At 44.1% G+C, this 20,052-nt stretch overlaps 1 protein-coding gene across 7 annotated transcripts in view; it reads left to right on the top strand.

The window, feature by feature from the left end:
• The window catches only part of EXOC6 (exocyst complex component 6), a 190,264-nt gene that overhangs the window by 25,223 nt on the left and 144,989 nt on the right, over positions 1 to 20,052 (top strand). Inside the window, exon 1 of one of the 7 annotated variants that reach the window (XM_075000394.1) lies at positions 3,902 to 4,004. The exons of the other annotated variants lie outside the window; for them this stretch is intronic. The gene's annotated coding sequence lies outside the window, so the exon portion shown is untranslated. Of the gene's footprint in view, positions 1 to 3,901; positions 4,005 to 20,052 lie in introns of those variants that run through there. 7 annotated transcript variants of the gene reach the window in all.

Genomic DNA, 20,052 nt, shown 5'->3' with positions numbered 1-20,052 from the left:
GAGGAGCTATCACCTCCTCTGCCAGAACCTCCAGCACCTCCAGCTGCGCATGGCAAAGCAGTTCCTGCTGCGTGGCGGGACAGCTGCAGGTGAGTGTTACATTGCAGTGCTGGCTGTGTGGTGGGGCAAGCAGCCACACAGTCAGGTGTCTGCAGCCATGCTCCACAGCTCCCCCCGTACCCACCAGCCAGGCCTGGCCTGCTTACAACACACACCCACAGCCCACAGCTCCCCCCTGCACCATTGACTCCCAAATCCTTTTCAGAGTCACTGCTCTGCAGGATTGTGTATGGCCTGTAAGTATGGCCTACGTGCTTTGTTCCCATATGTGTGCATTTACACGTAGCAATATTAAAGCTATAGTGTTTGCTTGTGGCCATTTTTCCAAGTGATCTAGAGCACTCTGAATCAGAGACCTCTCCTTGCCATTTTTCACCATCCCCCAATTTTTGTTCTGTTTTGCTTTCTTCCAGGTAATTGATAAAGATATGTAATGTTGTAGGGCCAAGAACTGTAGGACGTTGCTGGAAGCATACTCACTTAAAAGATCATTCCATACTTAGGCCATGTCGACATTATCCCAAACTTTGAAATGGCCATACAAATGGCCATTTTGAAGTTTACTAATGAAGCGCCAAAATACATATTCAGCACCTCATTAGAATGCCGGCAGCCGCGGCACTTCGAAATTGACGCGGCTCGCCACCACGCAGCTCGTCCACACGGGGATCCTTTTCGAAAGGACCCCGCCAACTTCGAAATCCCCTTATTCCTATCAGCAGAATAAGAATAAGGAAGATGCGAATTCAGCACATAGGAATAAGGGGATTCTGAAGTTGGTGGGGTCCTTTCGAAGAGGACTCCCGTCTGGATGAGCTGCGCGGCGGCGAGCCATAGCAATTCGAAGTGCCGCAGCTGCCAGCATTCTAATGAGGCACTGACTATGTATTTCAGTGCTTCATTAGTAAACTTTGAAATGGCCATTTGCATGGCCATTTCGAAGTTTTGGGATACTGTAGACGTAGCCTTAGTTACGTTTTGAGATCTCTAGATAGTTTTTCAATCCATTTGATGTGTACCGTGTTACTTTCGTATATGGAAGTACTATAGTAACTTTTTGAAACAAAGTGCCATGCAGTACCATGTCAAATGCCTTACTGAGGTCTAAATACATAATAGTATATCTACTTTATTATCTTCAGAGCCATCCTGACCATAGGATGCGGTGGGGCAGCTGCCCCTGGCCCCACACTTTTGGGGGCCCTGCAACAGCCTCTCCCTATGTATGGGAGGAGGAGGATTACCTGGGGTATGAGGTGGGAGTGGGGGCAGGCAGTGGCAGCAGCCACCTCCTCAAGGGATTGCCTCCCCTCGGCCTTCCCAGCCACATGCAGAGAAGCAGGGCACAGCCATCTGGGAGGGTGCAGTGGAGCACAGTGTGGTGAGTGCTTGGGGGAGAGAGCGAGGCTGTTGAGGGGTTGGGGGGGGGAAACATCCTTGATTATCTTTACTAACCAAACTGGTAATCTCATCAAAAAACATCTTAAGTTAGTTTGACGGGATCTATTTTCCATAAAACCATGTTGATTTGTGTGAATTCCGTTACCCTTCTTTAATTCCTCATCTGTCTCACCCAAGCCTCTTTCATATCCCCCACCTCCCAAGTATTCTCGGCTCTTTTACTGGCTCCTGTGTACCAGTGTCACAGAGTTTCTCCCCCATCTCCCTACAGTTGTCTTCTTAAGGCAGCTACTGGGTATAGCAGTCTTGTGGCTTGTACGGGGAGAGCCCTAGCAGCTGTGAATTTCTCTTTCCTACCTGTTATTGCTGCTGTACTCATCATCACAGCGGTGCTAACACTCTGCCTCACACTGGCTAGTGGTGGAAGGGCCTGAAAATCAAGGAATTCAAACTAAAATGAACAAATGTTAAAAAAAACAGTCATAAACAGAAATTGTCCACTGTTTATAGTTAGATACTACTACAGGTTAAACCTCTCTAATCCAGAACGCTCTCACCTGTCACCATATTTAATCTGGCAGGATTTTAGTTCGCTGGATGGCCACTAATCATGGATGTGGCCAAAAGTTTCCTGTGGTCCCATAAAGTTTGTTTAGCCACCAGTCCTGGCTCTCAGTGTTCTGTGCTGTTATTTAGCTAAAATTTATCGCTAAATGTCTTTTAAGAGCCCGGTGTGCAGTGGAAGTGTTGGTAATGTGCTAGAAAAAATTGACCTGCCATAGTCTGGCAAATTCTCTCATCCAGTACAGGTCAGATCCTGAGGGTGCCGGATGAGAGAGGCATGTTTTATTAGACTTCTGATGTATTCAGGTCTCAGATTTACAAAGTGCATTTTTATGTCTTTCTGTCTGCCTCCGTGCCCTACCTCTCCACTCTCATAAGTTAAAATATCATGACTTTTCCAAATTTCCTAACCAGTCTACTAATTCTTAAAATATATCTTTGGTTCTCTTATTCTGCTGCAGTTTGAATGTGTAAATACTAATGCTTAGATGTCTTGGAAGGAAGCGGTTCTGTCCAAAAAATTAACATTCTGCAGACTCCTAAAGGGTTTCTCTTTGTGAATGTGAGACATTATTAAAAATTAGACCAATTACCCATTTCTAAATTGTAAAAGAAATAGTAAGTAGTAAAGATTTATTATAAATTATTCTGTTTGGAGAGTTATAATTTTGTTTATGCTTTTCCTAATGAGTTTGTCTTGGCAATTTTTCCCACTGGCTTTTGATCATTTTATTTCAGCTGGGAAGTTGGTCTGTTCTCTGTATGTTCTTGTTCTGCGGCAAGTGTGAAGTTTTTCCTCTCTTGATTTTTATCTTTTTAAATCAACGTATTTTTGCATGCAGTCTTCATTCTAGATTGCAAGAATGATTAGACACCTGACCCTCTCACCATTCCTGCTACCGGCTTCTAAGAAAGACCTTACCATGCAAAGGTGAATTTACCAGAGACAGAAATAAAGGTGTCCTATGTATGGTTATAATCTCAACTAAATGTTTTTCTGTTCCCTTTTTGCTTCACAACAGTGAGCAATACACATTATCTCATTGTTCTTTCTGCTGCATGCCTAATTGATTTCCAGGTCTCTTCAAATCTCATGTCTGTTTTCCTTGGCCTCAGACTTACAATCTTTTCTTGTGTTAATAAAATCCTAATATTTTTGCCTCCCTCTTTTCATTGTTTCTGAAATTTAGTAATTTTAAGAATTATGTAGCCACTATGTTCATAGATACTGTTTTAGATATTGTAACTCGAATATATGCTACATTTCTGCTGCTTTGCTTTGTTGGAGTACAGACTAATAGGGCTACCTCTCTGTTACTATATTTCTTGTAGTTACTCTGTTTTGAGTTGAAAAGTAATCTGTGATCACGAATATTAGTGATATTATGCATGACTGAAGTACAGCGGTTGTTTTTTAATAATTCAGATGAGCTGAGAAATAAGTTTTAATCTTCATTGCTTCAGTTGGAGTTCCCGGTCAAGTATTGTTAGTCCTGTTTGATTAGTTGGGGTATTTAACCAAATTTTAATTCTGTAATGATTAACCCTTTATAGCTTTTTTGCTATGAGCAAGAAGGTGTTTTTTGTATGGAATGGTGCCCTCTAATGTCCTTGTGGTGTGTATCAATCCATAAAAAAATTATAAAAGGTTAAGTGAAAGCTCATACTGAATAGATTATTCGCAACTTACTGTGCAACAATTTTCAGAACAGACATCTTTGTCTTCTTTAACATTATTTCTGAAAATCGATAAGGAAGCTTTACTTTAAAAATAAATGCAGATTCCTTTGTAAAATGGCAAATGTTTGTTTGAACAGTGGTTTACTTGCTGAGAGCTGACTTTGAGGTTCTGCATTTGCCTCTTGTTCTCCCTCAGCCCAACTGGTGAGAAGAGATAAGGCCGCAGAGCTCCTTTCTGCAGTATCATTGTGGTGCCAGTGATGAAGAAACTTCTCTACCTTTTTGCTGTCCTTTTTTAAGTAAGATGTCTGTAAAGTGTGTGGCTTTCACACCTTTCTCCCTGCTCTGTCTGTGCCCTTGGAAGTCCCAAATGACCCATTTCTCAAGTTGGCTTTCACTGTTTACTTAGGCAACAAGAAAAACAGGGCTTAAAGCGTGTAGGAGCAGGGGATGAGACCCAGGAGCAAACCACTGAAAGCTAGATGGGTCATGGAGGAGAACAGAGCCCTGCCTGAGTTGCAGCTTCGTGCAGCGCCAAGGGCTCTGCTCCCCCATGGGCAGGCACCGGCCACTTCCTCCCATCACGAGTAAGCATGGAGGGACAAACGCATGGCGGCAGCAGGGGAGGCAGCAGCTCCTGTAGCTTGTGTGGCCCAGCTCCAGCAGCAAAGGCTCCGGTTCTGGGGCAGCTTGCATGGTGTGGCTCCAGCCGTGGGACAGCTCACGCAGCACACTCCTGCGACGACTCTGGTGAGTCATGGGCGGTTTGTGTGGGGGTGGGGCGGGTGCCTGGCTGTAGAGGGGCAGCGCCTGGCTTGGGGTCGGGGAGACTGAAGCGATTGTTACATTTCTCTAACAAAGACTCAAATCCCAGAGACACTGCTAACCCCTCCGATTGCCACTTCACCTCAGACCCTATGTGTATAGACCCCCCAGTCCCACCGTCACTATGCCCAAACTCTCTGATTGTCACTGCACTCCAGCCCCAGCGACCCCCACTCCCACGGTCACTAAATCCTCAACCCCATTGTCACTTCATTGCCACCCCCAAGGGAAATGCCAACCCCATTGAGTGCCACTGCATCCCAACCACAGAGACCCTCCCATACCACTGAATCTCTGTGCACCCCTCTGTCCTTGGTGCTGCACAGTCCTATTCAATTTCACGGCTCACCCAGCCATTCATACCCAAAGAGACCCCTCCCTCGCTGAACCACCCACGTCCTCCGAACTTATGGGACATATTTTGTTTTAATGATTTGTGCGAGCCCTTTTGAGTCAGTTGAAAACAAAATTACATGTGTATAAATAAAACAGCATGTGATTGTTTTATGTAAAATTGTGAATTGTCTGTATCGAGTGCATGAACATTTGCTTTGACTGAGGTCCTGATGTACCTCCCAGATTTCTCAGATCACTTTTAGCGTTGAAGAAATTTACATCTGAAATTAAGCTTTCTCCTGAGTTTGGCTAGTCTTAGGTTTTTCCCCCTTCAGGACAGATCTATCCTTGCCTTCAGTTCCCTCTGGATTAGACAGGCATTCTTCTGTACGTCTGGAGGGCCTGCTGACCTGGTGTATTTGCTAAAGTGAGTCTGAAGATTCTCTCTGCATCTCTTTTCATCTTGCTAGCACCCAACACCTGTTAGACTTCCAACCCAGGAAAGATTCCTTGACTTCATCTTCATGGATGGACAATTTATCACATCAAATAAATTTGTAAATGGCACCTGCCTCTGTCACTGATTCGGAGCACTGCTCATATTTAGCTTATCATGCCACTTAAGCAAATTCCAGCTTTGAAATGGTGGAGATGATCCTGTGTCTCCCTCTTGGCAAAATCAGGTACATGCCCCTGCTTCAGAACCAGAAAAGTAATAGCTTACCTGAATTCTGTCTAACACACATTTTGTGAAAAATATATTTCACCCTGACTTCCTGTTCAAGGGCTTGTAATGGTAGGGAGCTCTTTATAGCTTCTTCATCCAGAAGTGTGTAAATATGCGTGCTTCTCAATAATGACTAGGAAGTGTGCAGTCTCCAAGCAGCACCCTCTTGCAGCATGGCATTTCACTGGCATCCTTCACTTCAGTCTTCCTTCATGTCCTTGGAATAATTCACAACCAAGAAACTTAATAAAATTGTTACTCCTTCTCTTGGATTTTAATTTATTTAACATAGTCTAGTTTCTTTTAGCCTGCCCTTTGGTGCAGAGCCTCACAGTCTTCTTTCCTGTGGCTTTGCCGTTCAAATCCTGGCCTCCCTGAGCAAGCTCTACCTGATCGGGTTTGGAGCCTTCCTCCATGTGACCACTCCACTGACTCTTTACAGTTGGGTCTAACTACCCCAAATAACTATCTGGGACAGCTGGGGAAGAGGAAAGTCTTAACTCCATTCACTTTACAAGACTTTTGGTCTCAGGCTTCTTAGGGTATGTCTACACTAGGAAGTAAAGTCAAATTTATTAAAGTTGACATTATGCCACTGGATTTTATGAAGTCGAAGTTGAGTGTCCACACCTGCTCACAAAGTCGATGTAGTGAGTCCCCACTACCTTGTCTAACTTTGACTGGTGCAGCACTGCATGGTGGGCACCTATCCCCCCACCCCCATTGCATTTTGTGTTTTTTTTTCTCAGTGCATTATGGGAAAAAATAAGCCGCAAGTGGTTGTAGGGGTGTGAGGTCATCATCCCAGAGTGTATTTCCCTCGTTCCCCCCTGCCCTTGGAAACAAACTTTCATTTTTCTGAAGCCTGCCCCTGAATCAGGAAGCTTTGATGATTGCCACCATCAGAGCTGGCTATTTATGTGCCAGTCTGCCCAGAGCACGGTACACTGGCAAAGGTCAGGAAATAGTAGAGGATAGTAAAGTTGAGGAAAGTAAAACCCTTGAGAGTATTGTCCAGTGGAGTCCAATAATAATTCAAGGATTGCCACACCTGTGGTTATGATCCTTGCTGTAGTAAGTACAGGCCCAGTATGAGGCCTTAGGCCTGAACTAAAGTAATGGTCAAGACTTTGCTAACAGAAAGCAAAGTTCAGCTGTGAGCTAAAGGAATGAATTGCTCACAGAAGTTGGCAAGAAGAGGGTTGATGTTGCATAAACATATCTACCTAATATATTAAAGTAGGAACATGGTACCAGAACACCCTACCCTGGACCATTCCACAGATAAGAAAGAATAGGCCGACCCATCCCAATGACAGGGGCAAAAGGGTAATATGATGGATAGAGTTGTTTTGTTCGAACCAACATGTACAAGGTGAGAGGCGGCACCTGACTACGTAGAAGGGTGTACCTCAATATGTCAGGAGTGATGTGTAAGTTGTTTGTACCTGTGTATAAGAATGTACTCCTGGGGTGTGGTCTGGGTCTGGCCGAAGGGGCAGTGGAAAGTCCTGCCACTGACTGAGCCGAGTCCATTGATCGTCGGTGCATATTTGTAGTATGCCCTGACTTAGACTAAGAAGTCTACGGGGAACTACTATTGTGTCCAGTACGGCAATAAACCTGGCCAACGTGCCTTCACACCTTACTAGACTCTGTGGTCATTGGCAGTTCTCTTCGGGTCTGCTGTGTCAGCTATCTGCAGAGCTGGGGCAGCGCACAGAGGGAACATGCACGCAGCCGAGTGATACCAACATTGGAGAGAGCAGAGCACCATGCTGGTAGCATCTGACAACACTTGCTTATTTGTCACAGTCCCCATGCGAATGAATAGCCTACCCCTCCCCAGAGACAGGCACCCCCAGCCCACCCCCACGCACTCTAACTATATAGTCTGGTGACACTGGAGCGGGGGCCACTGGGGTCCCAGGAGATGCGCTGCTCTGGGCCAGGAACTCCACAGATGCTGTAGGGCAGCAGAAACCACACCCGGCAGCAGCCATGCCAGAGTAGCAGGAGCCGTGTCGGACCACAGCCGCCAGGACCATGTTGAGCGGCAGGATCTGTGTGGTTCCCAGCTGGAGCCATGCGGGAGCTGCGCCAGGGCCGAAGGCACCTTACAGCTTTGGGCAGGAGCAGTGCAGCTGTGCAGGAGCCGAAGGAGCAACGTGGCTGTGGAAACTGCTGCAGGGGCTGCCTATGCCGCTGCTGCCACGCACACATCCCACCAGGCGGTGGAGTGCCTGCGCAGAGCAGGTGGAGCGGCGCTCCATGTGTGCAGCTCTGCTGCGCCGCATTTCTCCACGTCTGGTGAGCAGAGAGCGTATTGGACACCGGGTGTTATCAGTCCCATGTATTATGTCATCTGGGCTACGTCTACACGTGAAGCCAACATCGAAATAGGCTATTTCGATGAATAACGTCTACACGTCCTCCAGGGCTGGCAACGTCGACGTTCAACTTCGACGTTGCGCGGCACCACATCGAAATAGGCGCTGCGAGGGAACGTCTACATGCCAAAGTAGCACACATCGAAATAAGGGTGCCAGGCACAGCTGCAGACAGGGTCACAGGGCGGACTCAACAGCAAGCCGCTCCCTTAAAGGGCCCCTCCCAGACACAGTTGCACTAAACAACACAAGATACACAGAGCCGACAACTGGTTGCAGACCCTGTGCCTGCAGCATGGATCCCCAGCTGCCGCAGCAGCAGCCAGAAGCCCTGGGCTAAGTGCTGCTGCCCACGGTGACCATAGAGCCCCGCAGGGGCTGGAGAGAGAGCATCTCTCAACCCCCCAGCTGATGGCCGCCATGGAGGACCCAGCAATTTCGATGTTGCGGGACGCAGATCGTCTACACGGTCCCTACTTCGACGTTCAACGTCGAAGTAGGGCGCTATTCCGATCCCCTCATGAGGTTAGTGACTTCGACGTCTCGCTGCCTAACATCAAAGTTAACTTCGAAATAGCGCCCGACGCGTGTAGCTGCGACGGGCGCTATTTCGAAGTTAGTGCCGCTGCTTCGAAGTAGCGTGCACATGTAGACACAGCTCTGCACTCCAGCTGACTGTGCCATGGTAACGGGTACCTCAGTTTTCTCCTGGTGCAGGAACGTCTTTCATGGGTCAGGGAAGCACATCAGGGAGCTGTTTCCCCCCAGAAAAATGCAGCAAACAGAAGACTGTATGACCCCTGCAAGCCACATGCTTTGGGAAGGGAGAGTGCTGTACAGTGTGCCGAGGCGGGTGGTGGGGGGTGGCAGTCCACATAAATGTGGCCAGGGCTAGTCCCCCAAAACTCAGCTGGCTGAGGCACCTGTTAACATGGTGCAGTCCTGGTGCATGTTGCCTTATAGGGGCCATCCAGCCCTTGCAAATCTTTGCACTTCCATACATTCTAGGTGGCCAAATGAGACATCAGCCTGATCACACTAAGAACAAGGGATAAGGAAGGCTTGTTTGTTCTGTCCCACTATCATGTTGGAAAGTTTTCAGGAATGCTCTGTGGTGCATTGATTCCAGATCACTCACTGGTGTCTTGGCGCAGTAAGGTGCCTTACCGTGGAAGCTGGAATAAGTCAGGTCTCTGAGGAAAATCCATGAGTGCCTGTCCAAGAGCTTCAGCTTTTTGTCCAAGCAGGATCTGTGCTCCATCCCCATGCACATTAACAAGCTGTTCTAAGAGGCAGGGGCAGAGACCCTCCGCAACACAATTGCAACATATTTTATCAGTAAGAAAAAAGTCTCTTTACCAGCAGTGCCCTCTCCAGGATCTGGGCTGGCCAGTGAAGCTGCTTCCTGAGTTAAGGGGACAGAGATGGAATCTACTGGCTCCAGCTCAATTAAAAAGCTCCTGGCTTTCAGGGTCTAATTCTAAGCTGGCTGGACCCCACCATCGGCCACCAGTTCCTCAGCAGCCCGCACTTCAGCATTCTTCCCGCAACCACAGGTGCTGATGCCACTTTTGGAAGGGACGAGGTGCGTCGGTTGCCAGAATATCACGCAGCTCATCATAGCATTGGCATTTCTGGGGAGTTGCCCCGGACCAACCGTTGGCTGTCTTTCATTTCTGGTATTACTGGTGCAGCTCCTTGATCTATACGTGGCACTGTTGTGTGTCCCTGTTGTAACTTTTCTTGATCATGACTCACAATATTTTTGCATACATATCAGCATTCCTTTTGCTGGGTTTGAGTTGGATTACAATGGTTTCTTCGCCCCACGCTGAAATGTGATCCAAGATCTCCTGATGGCTCCATTTTGGGGCCCTTTTTTGCTCCTGGGAAGACATGGCAACAAGGTCTGCTAGGTGCACTGCAAAGGTGTGATTCACACGTCTGCTTGCCAGGCTGGTCAGAGGGGAAAGGCAGACTCCTCAGAATTTCCAGGCTGATGGCCACTGCTTCCTGTCACCTACTTCCTGCTCACCTAGAGAGCAGCAGGGGTGGGGCAGTGTCTGGAAGGGACACCTTGAGGGGCATCATGGGACAGTTTCCATAACTAATAAAATCAACATTAACCATGATTAATCTACACAGTTGTAGCTTGACATTGCAAATTTGATTTTTCAAGTAACTTCGTTGGGAAGTCAGCAGCATTGAAATCGCATTACAACCACTTAGAATCGACTTATTGAGCGTTGAGTTATAGGCAGAGTTTTAAAAATTGACCATAGAGCCTTAAATTCGACTCTACCTTCTAGTGTAGACCAGGCCTAAAAGTTATGGCAGGGTTAGCAAATTAAAATCCCGTTTTGATCTTCAGGTATACTTTTAAAATGAAACGTGAATTATTATGAAAATAATGGAGTCTGTTATATGATGTGGGAGAATAAAGAACAAAGAAAACTCTGCTTTTACTTGCATACATAATTAACTGTAATTAAGTATTAATTGCTAAGGAAAGTGCTTTTCTAGGTTGCACTGTTTCAACAGACCATTAGTGCGGATTTTCGATGAGTCCTGGAACATGGAGAAGTTCCAGAAGGCTAGAAGAAAACTAAACTTGTGCCAGTATTTAAAAAGGTTAAACAAGGTGATCTGGATAATTATAAGCCTATTGATCTGACATTGATCTTAGGCAAAATAATGGAGCAACTGATACTGGTTGATGAGTAAAGAATTAAAGAAGGGTAGTATAAGTAATTCTAATCAGCATAAGTTTGCAGGAAATAGATCATATTAAACTAATCTGATATATTATTAACAAGATTACAAATTGATAAAGATGGTACTGTTGGTATAATCTATTTGGATTTCTATAAGGCATTTGATTTGGTAAAACATGACATTTTGATGAAAAAAACTGGAAAGATATAAAATTAATGTGACTCACATTATATGGATTTAAAGCTGGGTAGCTGATAGATCTCTAAATGTAACTGTAAATGGAGAATTATCACTGAATGGGTATGTTTCTACAGGGATCCTGCAGAAATTGATTTTTGGTCCTCTGTTAATTAACATTTTTATTAGTAACCCAGAAGTAAACATAAAATCATTACTGATAAGTTTTTCAGGTAACACAAAAATTGTGGTTGTGATAAACAGTTTCTGGGATAGGTCACTGGTAACATGAGCTGGACCACTTGGTAAGCTGGGTGTTAGTAATCAATATGTGTTTTTAATATGACATAATGCCAATGTATACATTTACCAATGAAGAATGTAGGCCGTGCTTGTAGGATGGGGCACTCTGTCCTTGGAAGGTGTGACTCTGAATAATGTGGTGGTGTGGAATTGGGCAATTTGGTGAGTGCGGGGGTCAAGTTGGATAATCCCGCTGAGTTTTCAGTGTGTCACTGTAGGCAGAAGTGCTCATGCAGTAGTTGGATACATAAACAGGGGACTCTTGAGTAAGCAGATTATTTTACCTCTACATTTGGCACTAGTGCAACTGTTGCTGGAGTACTGTGTCTAGTTCTGGTGTCCACAATTCAAGAAGTGTATTGATAAACTGAAGAGGGTTCAGAGAAGAGCCTCAAGAATGACTACAGGATTAGAAAACATATATTATAATGATTCACAGAACTCAACCTATTTATCTTAATAAACAGAAGATTAATGGGTGACTTGATTACACCTGTAAATGGCTAAGTGTGGAGCAAATATGTACTAATGGGCTCTTCAGTCCAGCAGAGAAAGATACACCATGAGCTAGTGGCAGGAAGTGGAAGCTAGACAAATGCAGACCAGATATAAGTATAAATTTTAAACAGTTCGACTAATCAACCATAAGAACAACTTACCATCACTAGCAATTTTAAAATTAAGACTGAATGTTTTTCTAAAAGATGCTCACTGGGAATTACTTTGGAGAAGTTCTTTGGACCATGTTCTGCAGGTCAGACTAGATGATAATGGCAGTCCCTTCTGGTCTTAGAATTGATTAATTCATTAAATAAAGTTTACACTTTATTATGACTGTGAATATATGTGTCTAGACATTTTATTGGTCTTAAAATATTTGTTAGACTGATATTTATATTGGTGCAGTATTTATTAATTTTCTAGCCAAATGCCGAGTTTTATATTTCTAGATTTTCTGTTTTTGCCTGTGAATGGTTTATAAACTGCCATGCCACATAGCAGCATAAAACTTTTGTACCTGGTAAATATCCATGGACATGTAATAGAAATCAGTTTGCCTTTTGCTAAATTGATTTATGAAATATTTTCAAAGATAGTGCTAAAAATGAAGTCTAAAATGATAAACTGAAATACTTTTCTGTGCAAATATCCTTGGTCTGTTCACTTATTACTTAAAATAATTTGGTATATTAACTTTCTCACTTTTACGTATAGTTTCTAGTCTCTGATACGCTTCATATAATTCTTGGTCTTTTAAAGAAAAATAAAGTCCTTTGCTTTTATAGCTGTTTTCAGGGTTTATATGTTGAATAAACAAGACCAATATTCTCTGACATGGGATAGTAATACCATACCTTGACAGGCAGAACCCAGTTGTGACATTACAGCAGAACATACAATTCAGGAGGGAAATGGGGCATGAAGTGATACGTCTCTGTGGGGGAAATTCCTGGATGCATAATGCATTTGGAGCATTTTTGGAGGGCAGCAGCTTCAACGTCCTTAAGAAACGTTTAGTGTTATCTCTTCGTTTCACATCACTGTTGGCCATTGCAGAGTAAGGTATGGCTTCTCCTGGCCTCCTCTGTTTCTTTTGAGGAGGCTTGTCAGTCCTGCTGTGAAGAGTCTGTATACTCCTTAAGCATGAAATCTGTAGATTCGTATAACCCACAATATACAATAAATCAAGTTCCTGCTTAATCTCTTTTGGAGTTCTGGTAATAACACTTTGTGTGTCTATAACGCCTTTCATCTGAGGATATTAAAGCATTTTTATACAAGCCTAAGTAAGTCCTGTATTTTCCACATTACCGATGAAGAAATTGAGGAACAAACAAGTTGTGACTTGCCCAGAGTCACACAGCACAACTGACCTGTGTTTCCTGATGCCCAGTCCTTGGGATTTTCCAACAGCATGAGAATATAATAGAAGTCCATGAGGCCCAGTTATGTTAAAAGGACCTAAAATAATGTTATTTGTTCCTTGAGACAATAGAGGCTGGAAATTCAGTGGAGTGGGTGCATTGAGTGCTTGGGGAGGGAATTCCTTCAATTGCAGATCAATGGCCCCTTCCATATAAATATAATTAAGGCCACATAGTCTCTTTAATTATCTTCAGTGGCTGGGACACTGTTTGTCCAGGATATGGGGGAATGAAAATTAGAAGATGGTGGTGGGCTCTTCAGGGCTCTAATGTAGGTGTGCAGGGCTGTCTAAGGAAAGTGGAGAATGAGGAATTCAAATTTCAAATCTTCTCGCTCTCCTACTACCCACAGGTGAAGTCATTACCCTTCCTCCTCTCAAAATACACACATCTTTTCCCCAGTACTGACTGCTCCGAAGGGATGAAGCCAATCCCAGTGCCTTGGGCACATGCAAAGTCCCAGCTGTGAAAAACTCAGCAACTTCTTCAACACCCATTTCGACCCAAATAAATGGTACAATCAAAGTTGACCATTTGGGGGCAGTATAGAATAAGAGAAAAGAGAATAAGAGCATATGACGGAGGCAGAGGGGAACAGTTGTGTCGCATAATTCAGGAGTCCCTTGCCAAATCACATAGGTCCAATAATGTTCTGTATAGGAAATGGAGCCTGGGAAATAATACAGATAATAATGTAGTGGGAAGTAATTATGCCTGATTTTAAAAAAGAGAGGAAAGGAAAGCTGTTAAATTTATAACTCCCAGATTAAAATTTACATTTAGTGATGTTGTTAGAATAGTGCATACCAGTTGGTCAGCAACAAAAAAATAGACGTAGATCAAAAACAATGGTACTTAGTAAACATCGTTTGTTTCCCACCTTTTCATTTATTTAGGCAATAAAATATACAGTTCTTTGAAACATTGTGATAGAATTATAGTTTGTTTGATTTTAGAAGTTTGCTTTTGTTTTCCATCACAATTGGAGAAAAGGTTTAATTTGTCGTCATTTCCACAAGATGGAGCTTTTTACATATGTAACATGAAAACTGTGTTGTGATGAAAACAAAAAAGCAGTCAAGTAGCACTTTAAAGACTAACAAAATAATTTATTAGGTGAGCTTTCATGGGACAGACCCACTTCTTCAGACCATAGCCATACCAGAGCAGACTCAATATTTAAGGCACAGAGAACCAAAAATAGTAATCAAGGTTGACAAATCAGAAAAAAATTATCAAAGTGGGCAATCAGAGAGTAGAGGGGTGGGGAGGGGAGTCAAGAATTAAATTAAGCCAAGTATGCAAAACAGCCCCTATAATGACCCAGAAAATTCACATCCCGGTTCAAACCACGTGTTAATGTGTCAAATTTGAATATAAAAGAGAGTTCAGCAGCCTCTCTTTCAAGACTGTTGTGAAAATTCCTCTTCAGTGAAACTCAGACTTTTAAGTCATTAACAGAATGGCCCACTCCATTAAAATGCTGGCTAACAGGTTTGTGGATCAGGAGTGTTTTGATGTCTGTTTTGTGCCTGTTAACTCTTTGTCTAAGAGAGTTTGAAGTCTGTCCAATATATAAAGCATCTGGGCATTGTTGGCACATGATGGCATACGTGATGTTAGTTGAGGAACATGAGAATGTACCTGTGATTCTGTGAATAACCTGGTTAGGTCCAGTGGTGGTATCTCCAGAATAGGTATGTGGACAAAGCTGGCAGCGGGCTTTGTTGCAAGGAAAACTTCCAGGGCTGGTGTTCCTGTGATATAGACTGTGGTTGTGGGTGAGAATCCTCATAAGGTTGGGAGGTTGTCTGTAGGAGAGAGCAGGCCTGTCACCTAGGGACTTCTGGAGTGTGGCATCCTGATTAATGAAAGGTTGTAGGTCTTTAATAATGTGTTTCAGTGGTTTGAGTTGGGGGCTTGTAGGTAAGGACCAGTGGTGTTCAGCCCTTGGCTTTTTTGGGCCTATCTTGGAGTAGCTGGTCTTGGGTATTCGTCTGGCCCTGTTGATTTGGTTTTTTATTTCTCCTAGTGGGTAATTCAGGTTTAAGAATATATGGTAAAGATCTTGCAGTTTTTGGTCTCTGTCAGTAGGATCAGAGCAAATGCGATTGTACCTAAGGGGTTGACTGTAAACAATGGATCTAGTTATGTGTGCAGGATGGAAGCTAGAAGCATGTAGGTAAGTATAGTGATCAGTGGGTTTCTGGTAGAGTATGGTACCGATCAGGCCATCCTTGATTTGTACAGTAGTGTCCAGGAAATATATCTCTTGCGTGGAGTAATCGAGGCATAAGTTGATGGTGGGGTGCGGATTGCTAAAATCTCTGTGGAATTCTTCTATAGTCTCTATACCATGGGTCCAAATCATAAAGATGTCATCAATGTATCTTAAGCAGAGGAGGAGTAATAGCGGACGAGAGCTGAGGAATCGTTGTTCCAGGTCATCCATAAATATATTAGCATATTGTGGGGCCATGCGGGTGCCCATAGCAGTTCCACTAATCTGGAGGTATAAATTGTCCCCAAATCGGAAATAATTGTGGGTGAGAACAAAGTTACCGAGGTCAGACACCAGATTGGCTGTGCTGACATCAGGGATGGTGTTCCTCATCGGTTGTAATCCATCTTCGTGTGGAATACTAGTGTACAGCGCCTCTACATCCATGGTGGCAAGGATGGTGTTGTCAGGAACTTTTCCTATGTTTTGTAATTTCCTCAGGATGTCAGTGGTATCTCGGAGATAGCTGGGGGTACATTAGGATCATTTTATAACATAACTTTATGTTACTTTCTAAACTTCAAAGATAAACTATCAGATAATGTTTTAGAGAGTACGTACACCAGCATTTTGTTAATCCGCTTCTACAGAAAGGCATGATGTAGTACAGAAAACAGTAAATATTAGGTGTCCCTATAAAAAGGTAGGAGGGTCTTGTGGTTAGGGACTGAACTGAGACACATGAAATTTGGGGTTTCTTCGTAACTCTGCAACTGACTGTGTGACTTTTGGCAAGTCACTTAACTTTTTTATGTCTGTTTTCCTTCTGCAGTAGGGGAATTAAAATAACAATGCAATAACATTATACAGTGGAAAACTTGATCTTCTCCAAAGATTAATCCAGCAGTAGTAAGTCCTTTTTTGGGGGACGGGGTGGGCTTGGCTGGCATTTTCCACTTTTTGTTAGATGCTAACACTTCTCCCTTCTACGCTGGGGACAAATAAATGGGCACCAACTTAAGAAAACAATACGCATCAGTACTAAACTGTCAGTAGATCCCTCGGTATTTTCTGTTTCCCAGTTTTCCCTGTGTGGATTCAAGATCTCGGCTACTTCTCACAAAAAAAGAGTAAAATTAAACCTTTTGCCAAAGAATGAGGGGCAGGACATTTTTAAGGACTGAAATACATCTAGGGCAGAGAGCACATGCAAGGGTCTCTGCATCACATTAAGCCCTTTGTAACATAAGAACATAAGAATGGCCATACTGGGTCAGACCAAAGGTCCATCCAGCCCAGTATCCCGTCTGCCGACAGTGGCCAATGCCAGGTGCCCCAGAGAAGGAGAACAGAAGACAATGATCAAGTGATTTATCTCCTACCATCCATCTCCTGCCCTTGTACTGAAGGCTAGGGCACCATACTTTACCCCTGGCTAATAGCCATTTATGGACCTAACCTGCAAAAATTTATCGAGCTCTTTTTTAAACCCTAATAGAGTCCTGGCCTTCACAGCCTCCTCCGGCAAGGAGTTCCACAGGTTGACTGTGCACTGTGTGAAGAAAAATTTCCTTTTATTAGTTTTGAACCTACTACCCATCAATTTCATTTGGTGTCCCCTAGTTCTTGTATTATGGGAAAAGGTAAATAATTTTTCTATATTCACTTTCTCCACACCATTCATGATTTTATATACCTCTATCATATCGCCCCTCAATCGCCTCTTTTCCAGACTGAAAAGTCCCAGTCTCTCTAGCCTCTCCCCATATGGGACCCGTTCCAAACCCCTAATCATCTTGGTCACCCTTTTCTGCACCTTTTCTAATGCCAATATATCTTTTTTGAGGTGAGGAGACCACATCTGCACACAGTACTCAAGATGTGGGCGTACCATAGTTTTATATAGGGGAAGTATGATATCTTTTGTCTTATTATCTATCCCTTTTTTAATAATTCCTAACATCCTATTTGCTTTACTAACTGCCGCTGCACACTGCGTGGATGTCTTCAGAGAACTATCCACTATAACTCCAAGATCCCTTTCCTGATCTGTCATAGCTAAATTTGACCCCATCATGTTGTACATGTAATTTGGGTTATTTTTTCCAATGTGCATTACCTTACGCTTACCTACATTACATTTCATTTGCCATTTTGCTGCCCAATCACTCAGTTTGCTGAGATCTTTTTGTAGTTCTTCACAATCCCTTTTGGTTTTGACTGTCCTGAACAACTTGGTGTCATCTGGAAACTTTGCCACCTCACTGCTTACCTCATTTTCTAGATCATTGATGAACAAGTTGAACAGGATCGGTCCCAGGACTGACCCCTGGGGAACACCACTAGTTACCCTCCTCCATTGTGAAAATTAACCATTTATTCCCACCCTTTGTTTTCTGTCTTTTAACCAATTCCCGATCCATGAAAGGATCTTTCCTCCTATCCCATGACCGCCTAATTTACATAAAAGCCTTTGGTGTGGGACCGTGTCAAAGGCTTTCTGGAAATCTAGGTATATTATGTCCACTGGGTGCCCCTTGTCCGCATGTTTATTAACCCCTTCAAAGAATTCTAATAGATTAGTTAGACGCGACTTCCCTCTGCAGAAACCATGCTGACTTTTGCCCAACAATTCGTGCTCTTCTACATGCCTTGCAATTTTATTCTTTACTATTGTTTCTACTAATTTGCCTGGTACTGATGTTAGACTTTGAGTTTAAGAAGTGTGGAAGGCCTTGAGCAGAGCTTGCATTGGGGTGAATTTCTCTCATAGCAAAACTAAAGTATCAGGAATATTTACACACTGGTGTACTGTACTATTATGACATTCTCTAGGGCAGGCCAGTGAGTGGCTAGATCACTGCTGCCCTGCACACTTGGGTGCCTTAGAGTGCTTTGCTGCTGTAGTTACTACTCACAAACAGCCTTCCAGCATGAAGGAGTGTAGCATCCTGAATGTCTGTGTGTAGCTGTATCCTGCCAGCCACACGTCAGTAACACTCTGGCTTCCTCCAGCCTTGTTTAGGAGTATGTTGAGATCACTCTGCAAGTGGTAATCAAGGTTTGACCCCCTATACGTGTACCCTGCATTATCCAGCCCTCTCTGAACAGTCCAGATATATTAGAGCTATTGTCCCTTTGAGGGGATAAGTATACAATAGATTTTACCTGAAGCCTAAATAGATTTCTACCTAAAGATTTTAAGTGAGTACAAATATAAGACATTGAAGTTGAAAATTATTAAAAGAAATATAAGGACTAAATTTAAAAAGAAAAAAGGCTTGGTTAAGGGTAAAGTCCCTTACCACATGTTTCTTCAGACAGTGCTGACCAAACACTTGGGTCAGGACCTAATGCCAAAGTCCAATGGATTTTCCTTCTGTTGTTTTAGATGGAAAGAAGAGAGATGTATAGGGAAATATCCCTTGGGATGTTTCTGCCCCTCACTTTTATAGTTCAGTCACTCTTTCATTCTGTTTTCCTGAGGGTTAACCCTAGATCAGTGGTGGGCAATAATTTTGTGCAAAATATATATTTTTGAGGGGGTACCAGAGGGCACACCAAGATTTTGGTAAGTGGTTAAGGCCTGCACTTTTCTAAAAAGGAGGGTACAAGATCTGGGACAAAGGTTGGGTGCAGAAGGAAATTCAGGGCACAGAAGAGAGTGGGGAGTCTGAAAGAGAGTTTGGGTGAAGGAGCGGGTTGTGACCTGGGGCAGCAGCTTTGGGAGTCAGGGTCTGGATGTGGGTGTGAGTGCAGAAGGGGGATGCAGGGTCTGGGGGGGAGTTGTAACCTGGAGGAGGGGGAGTGCAGGAGGTTTGGGTAGTACCTTGAGGTAGTGAGTTGGGATGCGGAAGGGGCTAGGGTGTCAGAGGCAGACTCTGGCCAGGAGGCACTTACGTAGGTGGCTCCCTGCCTGCAACCCTCTGAGGCAGGCTCCCTGCCTGCTGTGGTTCCATATTGCTCAAGCCTGTTACGCACCTGTCTGCTCCAGATGCGGAGGGCAGGGAGAGGCTTCGCATCCTGTTCCTAACCCTGTGCAAAATCTCTGAGCTGGAAACCAGAAACCAGCCAATGAGAGCTGAGAGATTTCTACTGGGAGGCAGGGGCAGTGCATGAAGCCTCCCACTGCCCCAGGTCTGGAGCAGAGAGCTCCATGAAGCGCCACGCTGCTTTAAGTGGCTTCCTGTTCTGTGCCTAACTGTTATACCAGGGTGGTCCATGAGCTGGATCTGGAGGCTTGGCAGGCTGTATCTTGCCCACCCCGCCGTAGATGAATTTTGTTCCCAGAGTGAGGTTTGAGTTATGGAGTTTTGTGCTGAAAGATGTTCTGTGCATGTGGTTTGCTAAGAGGCAGATCTGTTCTTGCTCCCTTTCGATGACAAAGAATATCCACTTGTTTTCTGATGGCTCATGGACTGTGATGACACCTGGTGAGAGGTATCAGCTTGTCCTTTGTCTTTGAGAAACAGATTTACCCACTCCCCAGCCTTGTCTGATAAACACACCTCAGTTCTAATTTCAGTGCATGTTTATAATGTTACATATAACTAGGAGCCCGATTGCAGCTCCCTTCGCAAGCAGAAGTTGGGCTGGAAGAAAGTTCTAGACAGAAACTTCTTGTAATACACATCCAGAGTCTGTGGGCCAGGCCCTGTGCTGGCCAGGGAAGGGGCTGGGGCTGGGGCTGACCCTGTGAGGTGAAGCTCCGTTGTGGGGGCTGGCCCT

Source organism: Carettochelys insculpta, chromosome 7 (assembly GCF_033958435.1).
Source record: "Carettochelys insculpta isolate YL-2023 chromosome 7, ASM3395843v1, whole genome shotgun sequence".
NCBI classification, from domain to species: Eukaryota; Metazoa; Chordata; order Testudines; family Carettochelyidae; genus Carettochelys; species Carettochelys insculpta.
Note: the sequence above shows the minus strand (reverse complement) of the source record. Positions and strands in the feature narration are given on the sequence as shown.